The following is a 20,848-nucleotide window of genomic DNA, read 5'->3' on the forward strand; positions in this document are numbered from 1 at the left end:
AACGCCCTATCCTTCAGTTGGAAAAACCTATCAGTTTACGCCTTTCCTCCTCTGCCTCTTCTACCCAAGGTCCTCCTAAAAGTCAGACAAGAAGAAGCCAAAGATGATTTTAATTGCCCCGGACTGGCGCCCCGCCAGTACTGGTACCCAATCCTAAGGAACTTGTCTCAATACCCAGCTTGGACCTTGCCTCAAAGACCACAACTACTTTCCCAGCAAAACAATCAGATCCTGCACAATCAACTGCAGACTCTGAACCTGGCAGCATGGCTAATCATGTAATCAAAAAAACGACACCTCTCAGTAAAGCTGTGATGGATGTCATTTTGGAAGCCAGAAGGCCTAGTACTAGAAAATCTTATGCTGACAAATGGAAGGGATTCTGTGCTTGGAATCAAGCACAAAGAACTGATACAGCAGAACCACATATTCCTCAGATATTACAGTATTTAACTGAGATGCTTGACAAAGGCCTATCTTTCTCATCAATCAAAATCCATGCCTTTGCCATTTCGGCAAATTACAATACAGAGCCACCAATCTTTTCTCATCCCTTACTAAAGCAGTATCTTAGAGGAGCCAAAAATTTAAGGCCTCCTAGAAGATCACTATTACCTGCATGGGACCTCAATTATGTGTTGGAAAAGCTCACCCTGCCTCCATTTCAACCAGCTGCAACCGCTGATACAAAGTTCTTATCGTGGAAGACAGCTCTGCTACTAGCAATTACTTCAGCAGGAAGAGTTTCAGAGCTACAGGCCCTCATGGCTGTAGAGCCTTTTATCATATTTTACCCAGACAGGGTGTGTCTGAGGACAAATCCTACTTTTATGCCTAAGGTGGTTTCCAGTGTGGCTCTTAACCAAACAATTCAACTGCCAACTTTTTATCCAAATCCGCAGAACAAAGGGGAGAGTGTTCTGCATTCCTTGGACATACACAGACAGCTAAGATTCTACTTGAGCAGGACTAAAAACTGAGCAATTACTAGTGTCATATGCTGCAGGATCAGAAGGAAAGGCTATTTCAAAGCAAACAATTTCAAAATGGATAGGCCACTGCATCCGTTTCTGCTGCTTACACCATGGTAAACCTGTGCCCAAGGGCATTAGGTCTCATTCCACCAGAGCTGCAGCTACTTCAGCAGCCTTTCTCAGAGGAGTACCAACCAAAGACATTCTAGAGGCTGCTACTTGGAGTTCTGTTCACACCTTTACAAAGCATTATCATTTGCCTCTCTACTCTAAGTCCAGGGCAGGCTTTGCCACTGCAGTGCTGCAGGGCCTTATAGCCGCACCTAATGCTGTTTAGCTCCAGCATCCCAACCATAGCTTTGGGATTTTACCCAAATGTAATGACTGCAACAGTGAAACACGAAGAACATAGTACAGATGTTCATCGTGCATACAGCTGCAGTAATCACAGATGGGTTTTCAGCCGTCAGGCGGTCGGCCGAATTCCAAAGTCTTCGTCCGGCGTCGGTTGTCGTCGCTTACTCTTCTGACGTCAGTAAGGCCAGAGTATATAAGACACAGCCGACGCCATGTTCTTCTGTCTTTTTTGCCGCGCGATGCCCGAAGCAGAAGCAGTTCGCAAGTGCCGGTCGGCCAGCTCCTGAATTACGAAAAAATTGGAACCGAAGTCTTCTTTAAAGCTAAGTACCCCGTTGGGGAAACTTTTCTTGCCTCAGACCGATGTCAGAAAAAGTTAATAATTGTATTTCATGTGGGAAGCAAATACTGCATAAGGATTTCCATTCCCGTTGCATACCTTGTTTGGGCCCAGACCACGACGTCTCGGGCTGTCGCTTTTGCGCTACCTTCAATAAACGCACTATCAAGCGTCGGGCGGAGTTCGCCCAACAGTACTTTGGTAAAGCTTTTGATTATAAGATGTCGTCGGACAATCCGACTACCGTTTTGTCCAAAAACCGCAAGGAAAAGGACCGACACGCGAGACCCGCTGTCCCTGCCGACACCACGCCAAAACAGGCTACACGTGGTCCGGTTCTCAGCGAGGCGCCTTTGCAGTCCCTGACTACTGACGACACTCCTTTGGCGGTGTTCTCTGTACCCGAGACCGCTGGGTCCTCGGTCCTTTCCCAGACTACAACCGAAGCCCCTGCTAATGTCGAGCCTACTAATGTGGACAGGTCCACCTCCACCCATGGTGTATTTAGGCCCTCATCTTCTTTTTCAATAAAGGCTTTTACTAAATCCAAAGCAGCCAGGCATCCCACGAGGCCTGTTGCACAGGGCCCATCTCCTGGACCCATGCCTAAGAAACAGATGCTTAAAATGGCTGAGGATTTAATTACTCTTATCAGAGGTTCTCAGCCCCCTCCTGACAAGAGACTCAGAGTGGAGAAAGAATCTCCCTCTTCTGATCAGGGATCCATTTTATCAGAACATTCCGATGCAGAGGAACACTCTTACTCCCCTTTTGAGGATTCGGATGCAGAACAGTCCATTCCTTCTGTATCCCCTCCTGAGGATTTTTCTTTTGGGGAAACCTTGCACACTTTGAGGGAACACTTCCATTGGGAAGGCCAAGACTTTTCAGATTCCAAGAAAAGACTTAGGGAATTTCTTTGGTTACCTCAGCACAGACATCTGGCTATACCCCCTGTTTTGGATGTACTGGATGATGTCTATTCGGAGGCTTGCCTTAACCCTGATTCCCTGCCTCCTGCACCAGTAAAACCTGATGGGTATTACAGAGTACCCAGCTCTCACCAATTTCTCTACAAAGGCCATAATGCTGACCCTGAAACCATTTCACAAGGCCCCAAGGGATTAAAGGCCTCCACTGCCAAGAATCCACTCCCTGCAGAAAGGGAATCCAGATCTCTAGAAAGTTGGGGTAAAAAGGTATATACCTCGGCCACCCTAGCCATGAGGGCCTTAAACTGTCAGTTTCATATGATTAAATATCAACAGTACCTGTTATCACAATTAAGGAACAAAATGTCTCAACCTGAACAACCAGATTTAAAGAGTTACAGGATATGATGCATAGTGCGGAGCAAGTGGGTAAACACACCTTACAATGTGGTTATGATGCCCTAGAGGCTTCCAGTAGAGCGGCTGCCACAGGATCAGTCATTCGCAGACATGCCTGGCTTAGGGAACAAAATTTACCTGATCATGTGAAAGCTAAACTTCTTGATGCTCCTTTACAAAAGGATGTACTATTTGGTACTAATGCTGAGGACATACTACGGAAAATGGAAGAAAAAGCCAAATCTATGCAAACTGTCAAGGCTTTCTTACAGGTCCAACCACCACGTTTAGCAGAAATTGGCCTTCAAAAAACTGGTCCTTTCCAGCCACTGACAAGCCCCAAAGAGGTAGATACAGACGCACAAGGGGCAGAGGGCAATCACAAGGATCATATAGAGGCAGACAATGGCAGTCTCCAGCACCAAGAGGTGGTGAAGACAGTGCACAACAATACAGGAAGCAAACCCAATGACTCCCTCATTTCCATGCCAAGCAAGTCTCAGCTGACAGCACCTTTGGGAGGGAAACTAGCATTATTTGCAAGCAATTGGCATATTGTCACAACAGACAAATGGATACTGGACATTATAAACAGAGGCTACAAATTTCAATTTCACACTCTTCCAAAAATGAGAGGCATGCCAAACCTGCCACAAAATCAAAGGGCAGAGGCACAACTGCAAATTTTAAAGCTCCTAAACATGAGAGCTATACAAAAGGTACCTACACACCAACAAGGTCAAGGTTTTTATTCAAGACTTTTTCTGGTACCAAGAAAAGGAACCGACTGGAGACCCATTTTGGACTTATCCATCCTAAACACATTCCTGCTCGTGTCAAAATTCAAGATGCTCACATTACAGCAACTTCTTCCCATGCTGGGCAAGGAGTTTTGGCTGGTAACATTGGACCTCAAGGAGGCATACCTGCATGTCCCAATCAGACAAAGCTGCAGAAGATACCTCAGATTTCTTGCAGGTTCAATCCACTATCAATTCTCTGCATTGCCCTTTGGCTTATCTACTGCGCCCAGAGTATTCACAAAGTGCCTGGCATCAGTGATTGCCTACTGCAGACTTCAAGGGATACAAATTTACCCTTATCTGGACGACTGCCTGATCCAAGCGGACAGCAAACGCATACTACTGGAACATCTGGCATATGTGACACTGTTACTGCTTTCTCTGGGATATACCACCAACAAGGAGAAATCAAGACTAACACCATCTCAGAAAATAACCTTCCTGGGTGCCAACTTGGACACAAACACCCAGATGGTATATCTTACGCCAGAAAAACAAGGGCAACTATCTCAGTACTTCAAAACACTAGCAAAAAGTACCAGGCTTACTGCAAGGAAAATCCTGCAGGCTCTGGGATTCATGGCATCTTGCATTCTTCTAATCCCATGTGCAAAGCTGCATATGAGGAAACTTCAATGGTACCTAAAAAATCTATGGTCTCAACACAGTCACAGTTTGGAAGCAATTATACCAATAATTCCATGTTTGCAAAAGGAATTTCTATGGTGGGCCCAAGCATGTCAAGTAAACACAGGCCTTCCATTCTGCAAGCCTCAAGCAAAACAAGTCATAACCACAGACGCCTCAGATTACGCCTGGGGCGCACATGAAGGACAGGTGCATTCAGAGCAGATGGTCCCAAAAGGAAAAGCACCTTCACATCAATCAAAAAGAAATGCTAGCAGTAATAAATGCAATTACAGCTTTCAAGGACTTCCTGCATCCAGGACAATTACTGATAAGAACAGACAACACCACAGTAATGTGGTACATAAACAAACAAGGAGGAACACATTCATACCCCTTGTGCAGACTAGCCATGACTCTTTGGAACTTGGCTCTGGAAAGACAAATCGAACTTCAAGCACAGTACTTGCCAAGACTGGAAAACACACTGGCAGACACTCTAAGCAGAAATATGACAGATCCACACGAATGGAAGTTACATCCTCAGGTGTTTACAGAGATAATCCAAGCGTGGGGAGGCCAGACATAGATCTTTTGCCTCCCACAGGAACCATCAACTGAAAAAGTTTTGTTCAAGGACCTTTCATCCAAAGGCCTGGAAAGTGGACGCTTTCATTCAGTTGGACAGCATGGACAGTTTATGCATTCCCACCTCTGCCCCTTCTGCCCAAGGTGCTTTTGAAAGCAAGAACAGACAAACCGAGGATGATACTGATTGCTCCAGATTGGCCAAGGCAACACTGGTATCCACTCCTGAGGAGCCTAACACATACTCCTCCCTGGTCCCTGCCTCTAACGCCTCTCCTACTGACTCAGAACAGCTACAAAACTCTTCACAGTCAGCTGAAAACACTCAACCTCGCTGCTTGGAAAATTCCTTGACACCACAACAGTCCCTACTCTCCAAGGAGGTGCAGGATGTCATTTTGGAGGCCAGAAGACCATCTACTAGAAAAGCTTACTCCGCAAAATGGAAGAGGTTTTGCTGTTGGAATGAGAAAAGAGACCAGGACCCTAGAAAATTGAACTTGCCTCAGGTTTTACAGTACCTAGCTGAACTGCTGAACAGTGGACTTTCATTTTCTTCCATAAAAATACATGCCTCAGCCATTTCTGCAGAATTCAACACGGATCCTCCTTTATTCTCTCACCCACTCTTACGACAGTTCCTCAGAGGGGCTAAGAATATAAGACCTCCAAGGAAGCAACCAATACCAGCCTGGGACCTTAATTACATACTAGAAAAATTAACATTGCCTCCCTTTGAACCTGCTGCCTCAACAGATCTGCAACATTTGTCCTGGAAAACAGCTTTCCTTCTGGCCATCACTTCAGCTCAGAGGGTTTCTGAACTACAGGCCCTCATGGCGGTGCAGCCCTTCCTCATCTTCCATCAGGACAGGGTTTCCTTCGCACCAACCCATCTTTTATGCCAAAAGTGGTATCCAGGGTAGCCTTAAATCAAGCCATACACCTACCTACCTTTTATCCTAACCCTCAAAACAAAGGGGAGAGGCTGCTTCACACTTTAGACATCCATAGGCAGCTACGTTATTATTTGGACAGAACAAAGTCCTTCAGGAAATCAGAACAACTTTTTGTGTCCTATGCAGGGGCTCAAGGGAAACCAGTTACCAAACAGACCATTTCCAAGTGGATTGGCCACTGCATACGGTTTTGTTATTCCTATCATGGGAAATCTGTCCCTACTGGTATCAGATCTCACTCCACCAGGGCCACAGCCATCTCTACAGCCTTCCTCAGAGGCGTTCCTACTAAGGATATTTTGGAGGCAGCCACTTGGAGTTCTGTACATACCTTCACAAAACACTACCACCTACCCTTATATTCCAGAACAAGAGCAGGCTTTGCCACTGCTGTTTTGCAGGGCATTCTGGCTCAGCCCAGTTCCTCATAGTACCTACCACCCTATGCATAGCTTTGGGGCTCTACCCATCTGTGATTACTGCAGCTGTATGCACGATGAACATAGTACAGTTTTGTACCTACCATAAATGTAGATGTTCGAGTGCTAATACAGCTGCAGTACAGGTTTCCCTCCCTCCTTCCCCACTTGGTAAAGGCATGGGGCCTAACAACCTCTTCATACCACCTGACTGGGTTATCCTGCTATGCTTTATTTGCTTGCTTACACTGATTTTGCATTACATTGCATTGCCTGCATATGTAGATAAGCCTTATTTATGTATTGCCTTCCTTTTGGGGGCACCTGACATCTGGGGCAAGAAAGACTGAAGAACATGGCGTCGGCTGTGTCTTATATACTCTGGTCTTACTGACGTCAGAAGAGTAAGCGACGACAACCGACACCGGACCAAGACTTTGGAATTCGGCCGACCGAGGGACCGCCTGACGGCTGAAAACCCATCTGTGATTACTGCAGCTGTATTAGCACTCGAACATCTACATTTATGGTAGGTACAAAACTGTACTTTGTGTACACTTAACATAAATGTAGATGTTTGAGTGTATTCACTGTTGCAGTCCAGGTTTCCCTCCCGCAATCCCCCTGTCATTCTAAAGTTTATCTTTCCTTCTCTATCTTCTACAACCTATGTGGTGTATTTGCTTGTAGTTGAAGGTTTATATTGATGCATGAATTTATATTTATTTATATATATATATATATATATATATATATATATATATATATATATATATATATATATATATATATATAAAATATTGCTACCATTTTGGGGGCACCTGACATCGGGGGCAAGAAAAACTAAAGAAAATGCCTAGGGCATGTTTTATACCCCTGACGTCATGGAAGAGAAGACAGCAACCGACACAGGACCCAAGACTTTGGAATTCAGGCCGACTGAGGGCAACCTGCAGCAGATTACCCAAATGTAATGACTGCAACAGTGAATACACTCGAACATCTACATTTATGGTAAGTGTGCACAACTGTACTTGCCTTCTTTTAACAGGATTAATAATAAGAAATTTGAGGTTGGTGATAGTTTTATGTGCTCTACGGGAGGGTATTGTGCATTGTCTGAAGTGCCCCTGCAGCCTTTTTTATATGGGACAAAGTAAGAGAAAATTTAAAGTGAGGCTGCAGGAGCATGTCAGAGATATAAAAAAGAGAAAATCTGAAAGCTTTGTAGCTATGCATTTTATGGAGAAACATGATGGAGATTACACTTTATTACAAGCAATTGTTTTAGAAAAAGGTTTTTGTGAAAATGGGAGATACAGGTCAGTTAAAAAATACGCTGCTGTACAAAGAAGCAATATATATTTTAAAATACAATACTCTGCATCCAGGAGGACTTAATATGAAATTGAATTGGAAATGTTTAATTTAATTATTTTATTAAGCAAGCTTTTGTACTGGATAATTGATTGATTTGTAGCTTTTTTATAGGGGAGGGTTTATTCGATTTGTATCACTTCCTGAAGGCTTTTTTGCCAAGGCGCTTAAATGTAATAAAGACGGTGGAATGGAACTTGGTGTTGTTTTATATTTTCATCTTCAGTGTTTGGTGTTGTACCAGATGTTCAAGTATATCTATGCTGAAATAATTGCTCCCTCCCTCTTCCTTCTGTGTTAGGTGCATTACCAAGGGGGGGGGGGTGTTTGTATGTGTGTGTGTAGAGAGAGAGAGAAAAAGGTAGGGCTGTGTGTGTGTGTGTATGTATGTATATATGTGTATATATATATATGTGTGTGTATATATATATATATATATATATATATATATATATATATATATATATATATGTATGTATATATCATCATCATCTTCTTTCGGCTGTTCCCGTTAGGGGTTGCCACAGCGTATCATCTGTTTCCATTTCTTCCTGTCCTCTGCATCTTGGTCTGTCACACCAACCACCTGCATGTCTTCTCTCACCACATCCATAAACCTTATCTTAGGCATTCCTCTTTTCCTGTTACCTGGTAGCTTCATTCTTAGCATCTTTTTCCCAATATACTCAGCATCCCTCCTCAGCACATGTCCATACCAAAGTAATCTTGCCTCTCTGGCTTTGTCTCCAAACCTTCCAACCTGGGCTGACCCTCTAATATATTTATTCCTAATCCTGTCCACCCTCGTCAACACAGTGCAAATCTTAACATCTTTAACTCTGCCACATCCAGCTCAAACTCCTGCCTTTTTGTCAATGCCACTGTCTCCAACCCATATAATATAGCTGGTCTCACTACCCTCTTGTAGCCCTTCCCTTTCACTCTTACTGGTACTCGTCTGTCACAAATCACTCCTGACACTCTTCTCCACCCACTCCATCCTGCCTGTACTCTTTCTTCACCTCTCTTCCACACTCACCATTACTCTGAACTATTGATCCCAAGTATTTAAACTTATCCACCTTCGCCACCTCTACTCCTTGCATGCTCACCATTCCTCTATCCTCCCTCTCATTCACACACATATATTCTGTTTTAGTCCTGCTGACCTTCATTCCTCTTATCTCTAGAGCATATCTCCATCTCTTCAGGGTCTCCTCCACCTGTTCCCTACTCTCACTACAGATCACAATGTCATCTGCAAACATCACAGTCCACAGGGACACCTGTCTGATTTCGTCTGTCAACCTGTCCATCACCATTGCAAATAAGAAAGTGCTCAGAGCTGGTCTTTGATGTAATCCCACCTCCACCTTAAAAGCATCAGTCACTCCCACTGCAGACCTCACCGCTGTCACACTACCCTTGTACATCTCCTGTACCACTCTTACATACTTCTCTGACACTCTCGACTTCCTCATACAATACCACAACTCCTCTCTAGGCACCCTGTCATATGCTTTCTCTTAAGTCTACAAAAACACAATACAACTCCTTCTGACCTTCTCTGTACTTCTCCATCAACACTCTCAGAGCAAACATCGCATCTGTAGTGCTCTTTCCCAGCAAGAAACCATACTGCTGATCATTAATCATCACGTCCCTTCTTAACATAGCTTCCACTACTCTTTCCCATAATTTCATGCTGTGACTGATCAATTTAATCCCTCTGTAGTTACTACAGCTCTGCACATCACCCTTATTCTTAAAAATCAGTACCAAAACACTTTTTCTCCATTCCTCAGGCATCCCCTCACTTTCCAAGATTTCATTAAACAATCTGGTTAAAAACTCCACTGCCATTTCACCTAAACACCTCCATGCTTCCACAGGTATATCATCTGGACCAACAGCCTTTCCAGTGTTCATCGTGCATAATCGTGCATACAGCTGCAGTCCTTACAGATGTGGGTTATCCTGCCATCAGGCGGGTCCTCGGTCGGCCGAATTCCAAAGTCTAGGTCCGGTGTCGGTTGTCGTCGCTTCTTCCTTGACGTCAGTGCGGCAGGGGTATAAAAGAGGCAGCCGACGCCATTTTCCCCAGTCTGTCTTGCCGCGCGGTGCCCGAAGCAGAAGCAGTTCGCAAGTGCTGGTCGGCCAGCTCCTGAGATTTACGAAAGTATTTCAGCCGAAGTCTTCTTGAAAGCTAAGTACCCCGTTGGGGAAACTTTTCTTGCCTCATACCGATGTCAGACAAAGTTAATAATTGCATTTCATGTGGGAAGCATATACCGCATAAGGATTTCCACTCTTTCTGTATACCTTGCTTAGGCCCAGACCAAGACGTCTCGGCCTGCCGTTTTTGTGCTAGATTCAACAAGCGCACTATTAAGCGTCGGGCGGAGTTCGCCCTTCACTTTTTTGGCAAAAAATTTAATTATATTATGTCGTCGGATACTCCGACTCCAGTTTTGAGCAAAAGACGCAAAGATAGGGAACGACATACGAGGTCCGCACCGTCTACTGAGACCACGCTAAGGCCGACTACCAGTTCTCCGGTACTCGGCGAGGCACCTACGCAGCCCCTGAATACCGATGACACTACATTATCGGTGTCTTCAGTACCCGAGGTCACAGGCTCCTCGGCTCCCATTCCTACTACAGATACCGACGCCACTCCTGGCGGAGAAACTCAGAATTTAGACAGGCCTGCCATTTCTCAAGGGGTCTTCAGGCCTTCCTCCTTCTCTATTAAAGCCTTCACTAAATCTAAAGCAGCCATGAAAACCAAAAAACAGGTTCCTCAGACCCCCTCTCAAGGCACCATGCCTAAAAAGCAGATGCTTAAAATGGCTGAGGATTTGATTACTCTTATCAGGGGTTCTCAACCCCCCTCTGACAAAAGGCCCAGATTAGAGGAAGACTACCCTTCCGCAGATCAAGCTTCTATTACCTCAGAACTATCTGAGGACCAGGATTATGCCTATTCTCCATTCGAAGACTCTGATGCAGAGGAGTCTATTCCCTCGGTCTCCCCCCCCTGAGGACTACTCTTTTGGGGAAACCCTGCATACATTGAGGGAACACTTTCACTGGGAAGGCCAAGATTACTCAGATTCCAAGAAAAGGCTCAGGGAATTTCTTCTGCTCCCCCAGCATAGGCCCCTGGCTATTCCTCCTGTTTTAGATATATTGGATGATGTGTACACAGAAGCCAGCCTTAATCCAGATTCTTTGCCTCCAGCTCCTGTTAAACCAGACAGGTGTTACCGGGTTCCTGATTCTCACCAGTTCCTATATAAAAGCCATACTGCTGACCCAGAAACTATTTCACAGGGTCCCAAGGGAATTAAGGCCTCTACTGCTAAAAACCCATTACCTTCAGAGAGAGATTCCGGAGCTTTAGAAAGGTGGGGCAAAAAGGTGTACACCTCGGCCACTTTAACCATGAGGGCATTAAACTGTCAGTTCCATATGTTAAAGTATCAACAGTTTTTGATATCTCAGCTGAAAAGCAAGATGACACAACCAGAACAACTAGATTTAAAAGAGTTGCAGGATTTGTTGCATGGTGCAGAGCAAGTGGGTTAACATACCTTGCAGTGTGGTTTTGATGCTTTAGAGGCCTCATGTAGAGCTGCTGTTACGGGGTCTGTTATACGTAGGCATGCTTGGCTCAAAGAGCAAATCTTACCAGATCATGTCAAAGCTAAATTATTAGATGCACCTCTTCAAAAAGATGTGTTGTTTGGTGTTAAAGCTGAGGAGGTACTAAAGAAAATGGAGGAAAAAGCGAAATCAATGCATACAGTGAAAGATTTCCTGCAGGTACAACTTCCACATTTCAGCAGAAACTGGCCTTCAAAAAATTGGTCCTTTCCAGCCACGGACAGACCTCAAAGGGGCAGATACAGACGCCCAAGGGGTAGAGGGCAACCTCAAGGATCCTTTAGAGCCAGACAGTGGCAAGCACCAACCCCAAGAGGTGGAGAAGATAGATCACAGTCTTTTAGAAAACAGACACAATGACTTCCCCCTACACCTGCCAATCAAAGCTTTAATGGCAGCACCTTTGAACGGAAAACTGACATTCTCAAAAAATTGACATATTGTTACAAAAGACTAATGGATTCTGGACATTATAGACAGAGGCTACAGGTTCCACTTTCACACCCTTCCAAAAATGAGAGGCATGCCAAACCTGCCACAAAATCAAAGGGCAGAGGCACAAAAACAAATTTCAGCTCTCATGGACATGAAAGCAATTCAAGAGGTACCTGCAAAAGAACAAGGTCAAGGGTTTTATTCCAGACCATTCCTGGTACCAAGGAAAGACAAAGATTGGAGACCTATCTTAGACCTATCAATCCTAAACACATATCTACAGGTGCCAAAATTCAAGATGCTCACATTACAGCAGCTTCTTCCCATGCTGGGCAATGAGTCTTGGCTGGTAACATTGGACCTCAAGGAGGCATACCTGCATGTCCCTATCAGACAAGATTGCAGAAGATACCTCAGATTTCTTGCAGGTTCAACCCATTACCAATTCTCTGCATTGCCCTTTGGCTTATCTACTGCGCCCAGAGTGTTTACGAAATGCCTGGCATCAGTAATCGCCTTCTGCAGACTACAAGGGATACAAATCTACCCATATCTGGACGACTGCCTGATCCAAGCGGACAGCAAGGATATACTACTGCAGCACCTGGCGTTTGTAATAAAACTGTTGAACTTCCTGGGATACACAGTCAACAAAAAGAAATCAAAACTAATACCCTCTCAACAAATAATTTTCCTGGGTGCCAGCTTGAATACAACCACCCAGATGGCCTACCTCACGCCAGACAAACAAGGGCAACTGTCTCAATACTTCAGAAAAATGGCAACTTTCACCAGGCTAACTGCAAGGAAAGTCCTGCAAGCTCTGGGATTCATGGCATCTTGCATCCTACTAATCCCATGTGCAAAGCTGCATATGAGGAAACTTCAATGGTACCTAAAAAACGTATGGTCTCAACAGAGCCACAGCTTGGAAGCAATTATACCACTCATTCCATGCCTTCAAAAGGAATTTTTGTGGTGGGCTCAAGCTTGCCAAAGAAACACAGGTCTTCCTTTCTGTGTATCTCAAGCAACTCAAATCATCACAACAGACGCCTCAGACTACGCCTGGGGAGCACACATGACAGATCAGTGCATTCAGGGAAAATGGACCCGAAAAGAGAAGCACATTCACATCAACAAAAAGGAAATGCTAGCTGTGCAAAATGCTATTATGACCTTCAAAGACCTACTGCATCCAGGCCAGCTATTGATAAGGACAGACAACACCACAGTGATGTGGTACATAAACAGACAGGGGGGAACTCATTAATACCCCCTGTGCAGGCAAGCCATGACCCTATGGAACACAGCACTGGAACTGCATATTCAACTACAGGCACAATTCCTGCCAGGGAAGGAAAACACACTGGCAGACAACCTAAGCAGAAATATGACAGATCCACACGAATGGAAGTTGCATCCTCAAATTTTCACAAAGATAACTCAGGCATGGGGACAGCCAGACATAGATCTCTTTGCTACCCACAGAAATTGCCAGTTGAAAAAATTTGTTCAAGGACCTATCATCCACAGGCCTGGAAAGTGGACGCACTTTCCTTCAATTGGACAACATTGACAGTCTATGCCTTCCCGCCTCTTCCTCTGCTGCCCAAAGTTCTATTAAAAGCCAGAGCAGAGAGGCCGAAAATGATTCTCATTGCTCCAGACTGGCCAAGACAACACTGGTATCCCCTCCTGAAGAGCCTGACACATTCCCCACCATGGATCCTACCTCTAGTCCCTCTTCTGTTGTCCCAGCACAACTACAAAACCCTTCACAGCCATCTCAAAACCCTAAATCTAGCTGCATGGAGAATTCCTTGATTTCCCAACAGATTCTCCTCTCCAAGGAGGTGCAGGATGTCATCTTGGAGGCCAGAAGACCTTCTACTAGAAAAGCCTACTCCGCCAAATGGAAACGATTTTGTGCTTGGATTCAAGAAAAGGGACAGAATCCTTGGGTAATAAATATACCTCAAATTTTACAGTACCTAGCTGAGATGTTAAACAATAGACTTTCCTTCTCCTCCATCAAGATCCACGCTTCAGCCATTTCTGCACAATACAACACAGATCCTCCATTATTCTCTCATCCTCTCTTAAGGCAGTTCCTCAGAGGGGCAAAGAATATAAAACCCCCAAGGAAACCACCAGTCCCTGCTTGGGACCTCAACTTCGTATTTGAAAAGCTGACCCTCCCTCCCTTCGAGCTAGCTTCTTTAACAGAGCTATAATACTTGTCATGGAAAACAGCCTTTCTTCTGGCTATCGCCTCAGCACGCAGGGTTTCAGAGCTACAGGCCCTCATGGCTGTGCAACCATTCATCATTTTCCATCAGGACAGAGTTTCCTTACGAACCAACCCTACCTTTATGCCAAAGGTAGTATCCAGTGTAGCTTTGAATCAGACTATCCACTTACCTACCTTTTATCCTAATCCACAAAACAAAGGGGAAAGACTACTACATTCCTTGGACATTCACAGACAACTTTGTTACTATTTGGACAAGACAAAGTCATTCAGGAAATCTGAGCAACTCTTTGTGTCCTATGCTGCAGGTGCTCAAGGAAAGGCTATTTCCAAACAAACAGTTTCAAAATGGATAGCCCACTGCATACGCTTTTGTTACTCATTTCATGGAAAAACTGTGCCTGCATGCATCAGATCCCACTCCACCAGAGCCACAGCTACCTCTGCAGCCTTCCACAGGGGGGTCCCTACCAAGGACATTTTGGAAGCAGCCACCTGGAGTTCAGTGCACACTTTCTCCAAGCACTATCACCTCCCACTATTCTCTAAATCTAGAGCGGGTTTTGCCACAGTAGTCTTGCAGGGTATCCTCGCTCCTCCTAGTTCCACTTAGTGTCTACCACCCCTACTTAGCTTTGGGATTCTACCCATCTGTAATGACTGCAGCTGCATGCACGATGAACATAGTACAGTTTTGTACCTACCATAAATGTAGATGTTCGAGTGCTCATACAGCTGCAGTCCAGGTTACCCCCCCTCCGTCCCCTCTTAGGACAAGCCTTATGACAAACCCCTTATCGTACAACCTATTTGGGGTATTCTCTTATGGTGTATTTGCTTGCAACTACTGTTTTTTGATTATTCTGTATTGCATGTTTGCATAGCTTTATGTTTAGCCTTCCTTCTGGGGGCACCTGACATCTGGGGCAAGAAAAACTGAAGAAAATGGCGTCGGCTGCCTCTTTTATACCCCTGCCACACTGACGTCAGGGAAGAAGCGACGACAACCGACGCCGGACCTAGACTTTGGAATTCGGCCGACCGAGGACCCGCCTGACGGCAGGATAACCCATCTGTAAGGACTGCAGCTGTATGAGCACTCGAACATCTACATTTATGGTAGGTACAAAACTGTGCTTTCTTCATCCTCTTCATAGCTGTCCTTACTACTTCCTTGCTAATCCATTGTACTTCATGATTCACTATCCTCATATCATCCAACCTTCTCTCCCTCTCATTCTCTTCATTCATCAGCCCCTCAAAGTACTCTTTCTGTCTCCTCAACACACTCTCCTCAATTGAGTATGTTTCCCTCATTATCCTTTATCACCTTTACCTGCTGCACTTTTTTCCTAGCTCAGTCCCTCTGTCTAGGTCCTTTTCTCCCTCCTTAGTGTCCAACCTTTCATACAGCTCTTCATATGCCTTATCCTTAGCCTTCGCCACCTCTCTCTTTTCCATGCACCTCATCTCCTTATACTCCTGTCTACTTTCTTCATCTCTCTGACAATTCCACTTCTTCTTTGCCAACCTCTTTCTCTGTATACTCTCCTGTACTTCCTCAATCCACCACCATGTCTCCTTGTCGTCCTTCCTCTGTCCAGATGGCATACCAAACACCTTTCTAGCTGTCTCCCTTACTAGCTCTGCTGTAGTTACCCAGCTGTTTGGTAACTCTTCACTGCCACCCAGTGCCTGTCTTAACTCATCCTTGAACTCCACCTCACAATTACCCTTTTTCAATTTCCACCATTTGATCCTTGGTGCTGCCCTCACAATCCTCCTCCTCTTCTTGATTACCAACGTCATTCTACAAACCACCATCCTATGCTGCCTAAATACACTTTCCCCGATCACCACTTTACAGTCTCCAATCTCCTTCAAACTTGCCCTCCTACATAAGATATAATCCACCTGTGTGCATCTTCCTCCACTCTTGTATGTCATCCTATGTTCCTCCCTCTTGTTAAAATACGTATTCCCACAGCCATGTCCATCCTTTTCACAAAATCCACTACCATCTGACTTTCTGCATTCCTTTGTTTAACATCATACCTACCCTTCAATTCCTCATTCCCTCTATTCCCTTCACCAACATGCCCATTGAAATCTGCTCCAATCACCACTCTCTCACGCTTGGGTACAGTCATCACCACTTCATCCAACTCACTCCAAACTTTTTCTTTCTCATCCATCGCACACCCAACTTAGGGAGCATATGCACTAACAACATTCATCATTACACCATCAATTTCCAGATTCATAAACATCACTCTATCTGACACTCTTTTCACTTCCAAAACACTCTTAGCATACTGTTCCTTCAGGATAACTCCTACGCCATTTCTCCTCCCATCCACACCATGATAAAAGAATTTGAACCCACCTCTAATACACCTAGCCTTACTCCCCTTCCATCTGGTCTCTTGCACACACAATATACCAACCTTCCTTCTGTCCATCATATCGGCTAGCTCTCTCCCTATACCAGTCATACTGCCAACATTTCCTATTATCTTGAAAAAATAAAAAAAAAATAAAAAAAACTTTAGCTATAGCCTTTCTAGTAGGTGTGTTTTTTTTTTGTAGATTGTATATTGCTTCTTGTTATTGTTGTTATAATTGGTTTTCTTTCTACTGTTAAAAATGTCAAAGGAATCCAAGGTTTCTGGGTTCAAGAAGTGTGACTCATGCTGTCAGAAAATGTCTCTGACAGATGGGCACATGTCTTGTGTCTGTTGTTTAGGCGCTGTGCACCTGCAGGACTCTTGTTCTGTTTGCCATGCCTGTAGTCCCAAGAGTCCTGCAGGAGCATAAGAATAAGCTGATGTTCATCGTGTTACACTGCTGCAGTCATCACACTTGGGTTATCCTGCCGTCAGGCGGTCCCGCAGTCGGCCAGAGTTCCAAAGTCTTGGTCCGGCATCGGTTGCTGTCGCTTCTTCCCTGACGTCAGTGCGCCAGGGGTATATAAGATGCATCCGACGCCATTTTCTTCAGTCTTTCTTGCCGCGTGGTGCCCGAAGCAGAAGCAGTTCGCAAGTGCCGGTCGGCTGACTCCTGAGATTTTCGAAGTCGAATTTCAGATCCGAAGACTTCAATAAAGCGAAGTACCCCGTTGGGGAAACTTTTTTCTTGCCTCAGACTGATGTCAGAAAAAGTTAATAATTGTATTTCTTGTGGGAACCAAATACCTCATAAGGACTTCCACTCTTACTGTATTCCATGCCTAGGCCCTGATCACGACATCACTAGTTGTCGGTTTTGTGCTAGATTTAACAAACGCACTATAAAAAGACATTTTGATTTTGCTTTACACTACTTTGGGCGAAGGTTCAATTATACTATGCTGTCGGATCAGCCGACTACCTCAATACCGAAAAAACGCAAAGACAAGGATAAAGACAGGCATCCGAGGTCCAAAACCGACGGCGAAACCTCTTCTAGGCCAGTCGCCGGTTCGCCGGTTCTCAGTGAGGCACTTTCGCAGCCCCTGACACCCGCTACCTCAGAGCCACAGGCCGCTTCCGACTCCCACGTGGAGACAGCTAGGCCTCTGGAAACTCAAGGTATTGGGCCTATGGAAACTAATCCCTCAGATGAGTCCGGAGCCGCTGAGCAGGCATCGGCTTCTGAGGGTGTTTACAGACCTTCACAACTTACCATTAAAGCAACAGCCAAGACAAAGGTACCATTAAAGACAAAGAAACAAGTACATCATTCTTTTGGACAGTCCTCCATGCCCAAGAAACAGATGCTTAAAATGGCCGAAGACCTCATTACTCTAATCAGGGGTTCCCATCCCCCTCCTGAGAAAAGGCCTAGGCAGGATACAGGCTATGACTCCTCTGATCAGGTTTCCATTTCCTCTGATTCCTCTTCACACCAGGGATACTCTCTACCCCCCTATGAGGACTCTGATGCTGAAGAATCTATCCCTTCAGCCTCTCCTCCTGAGGATTATTCTTTTGGGGAAACTTTACATATCATGAGGGAGCATTTCCATTGGGAAAGTCAGGATTACTCAGAATCCAAGAAAAGGCTCAGGGATTTCCTCTTATTGCCTCAGCACAGGCCCCTGGCTATTCTGCCTGTGCTAGATATTGTGGATGACATGTTCTCTGAATCCAGCCCATCTCCTGACTCTTTGCCCCCTGCTCCAGCCAAGCCAGATAGGTATTATAGAGTCCCTGACTCTCACAAGTTTCTTTACAAAAACCCTTCTGCTGATCCAGAAACTATTTCCCAGGGTCCAAAAGGGGTTAAGGCTTCCATTGCAAAAAATCCAGTACCCTCTGACAGAGATTCCAGAGCTTTGGATAGATGGGGGAAGAAAGTATACACATCTGCATCTTTAGCAGTAAGAGCTTTAAATTGCCAGATGTAATGGAATCCTATCTCGCCTACATTCACAACAGATGGGTTCGGAGCCGATCCATCGGCTCCGACTCGGCAACTAATACACTAGCACGAAGTCTCTCATTGGCTGGGCTACTCCCTATCCCAGGATGCACTACACCTGCTTCCTCAGATCTCGTTTGCCGCTTAACAAGCTGGACGTGGTCTCAACTTGGCTGGAGCTAAGTGGTTCTTTTTACCTTATTGGTCCTTGACCTAGGGAATTTTTTGTCTATATTAACCAAACAGCTGTTTTAACAGCTATTTCTTACTAGTTCTTATTGTTTTTTTGTTGAGTGCTTGTTTCCAAAAAAATTTTATTTGTTCAGTCGGGTAAGGCCCGTTTAAGTTAGAGGGCCTTTGCCCTACCTTTGAGTGTTTTTAGTTTTATTAACTTTTGGTTAGTTGTTTTTTGGGCAAAGCCCGTTTAAATTAGAGGGCTTTGGGCCGTTTAACTTGTTCCAAATTGTTGTGAGGTAAACTTTCACTAGTACTTGCGCCAGTGTGTCTCGCGCTTTTCAGTTGGCGCAATTTGTGTATAGTGCTATACTTGTTGTGGTAGAGTAGGATTTCCTTAGAGTTTGTACTTGTTGTGGCCTGTATCATGCCTAAGGAACAAAAGTCAGGTTTTAAAAAATGCACTCGGTGCAAATATAAAATGTCCATTACAGACAGTCATTCAGTATGTGTTCATTGTTTGGGGCCGAAACATCTGCAAGAGACTTGTAGCGTCTGTCATGCGTTCTCATCTAGAGTTCTTCAAGAACGCAAGAACAAATTAATATTGAAAGGGCTTATCAAGCCTTCTTTTGAGGAAGCCTTAGATCTACCTGTTACTTCCAAAAAGAAAAGATCGTCGGCTCCGACAAGTCCGTCGGAGGCGGCTTCTAAAAGACAAAAATGGCCTCTTCTTCCTCGGCTCCACTGACTTCGGGGCCGAGGGTCGAAGGGTCTGCCTCGATACCTCCTACCTCTGCTTCATTGCCTTCGGAGCCGCAAGTTGGAGTATCGAGAGGTGAATCACCTCCATCGGTTCCAATGGCTTCGGAGCCGGTGGAAGTGTGCAGCTCAGACTCTTCCCCTCGGCTCTGGAGAAGGCTCTTTCGGTGCCGATGGTGGTCCATGCTGTGGTGGAGTCGGCGCCGATAGCATTGGAGCCGTCTCGGAGCCGGTCCCCTTCTCTCTCGGAGCCGAGAGGAAAGTCTTCTCAATTGTCTACCTCCTCTAAATCATCGAGACTTTCAGATTCGGACCTGGATAGGGTTTTACAGAGGCTATTCCAATCTCCAGTGTTTACTAAATTGGTCTCGGCTCCAGCACAGTTAGCTTCGGAGCCGATCCCCCCTCCAACACATTCGATTCCTCCTCCAACCTCCTCGGAGCCGTTGGAGTCGGTGGTGGTGGAGCAAAGTGGAGCCATACGGTCGGAGCAGAGACCCCTTCGAGGTCTCTCGGTTCCGACTGTGCTTCCTACCCTGACCTCCGGTTCAGGGTTTGGTACTGCGACCTCTTCAGCCGGGCCGAGGGGAACACTTTGGGATTGGGTGCTTCGGTGCCTAGTCTTCCTCTCGGAGCATCGGCTGCTGGAATTCCCAGTGCCATCGTGGCCTCTAGACCAGTGACCTCCTTGGATTCTGGAGGTCCGCCTTTGAGGCCATGAGGAGCGCTGGCCATGCCTTTGCCGGTTCAGCAAGATTCTACCTCACCGTCCCTAGATTTGGAGACTGGTGCCTCTGTTGTGTTGCAGCCCCGCAGCGGGCCCCAGGGCCTGAGGATACCCCATCGGGTTCCTTCTTCGGGTGGTCCGTCCGAAACTGCTTCGGACGAACCCCACGGAAGAAATTGTGTAAGAGGAAGCACGTAGACTCCCAAGATGAGTCTGTTACATCGGATACTGACCTCGATGACGCAGAAGGGTCCCCAAATCATCTTCGATGATATCTCCTTCTCAGATATCTTGGAGATTCTGAGACAGAGAGGTGACTGGCAAGCCAAAACCCCTTCAGCTGAGGAGTCAGTCTTCCTCAAGGCCTTTGGGGCCCAGCCTTCCGCCTCCTGGGTGTCTCCGCCTTCGATGAACTCCTTGATTTGGTTTCTCAAGGCTGGGAACACCCTGATTTGTGGAACCGGTGCCTGCGAGGCCCAATAAATTTTGTCAGCCCCCAGAAGGAGTTTCTCACAAAGGGTGTGCCTGTAGATGCTTTGGTGGTGGCTTCTGCCACACAGCAGGACGTGGCAGAGGCTTCGACGTCTGTTCATCCTCCTAATAAGGATTCTAGGAGTATGGATAGGCAGGAAGCGTGCCCTGTCTTCAGCG

General features: G+C 45.5%; 1 long non-coding RNA gene across 1 annotated transcript in view; it reads left to right on the forward strand.

Annotated features, from left to right (window-relative positions):
* LOC122790283 overlaps positions 1-20,848 on the forward strand; it is a 103,341-nt gene that overhangs the window by 19,868 nt on the left and 62,625 nt on the right. The window lies entirely within an intron of this gene.

The sequence above is a fragment of the Protopterus annectens genome, chromosome 1.part2, assembly GCF_019279795.1.
Source record: "Protopterus annectens isolate FY-2018-M chromosome 1.part2, PAN1.0, whole genome shotgun sequence".
NCBI classification, from domain to species: Eukaryota; Metazoa; Chordata; order Ceratodontiformes; family Protopteridae; genus Protopterus; species Protopterus annectens.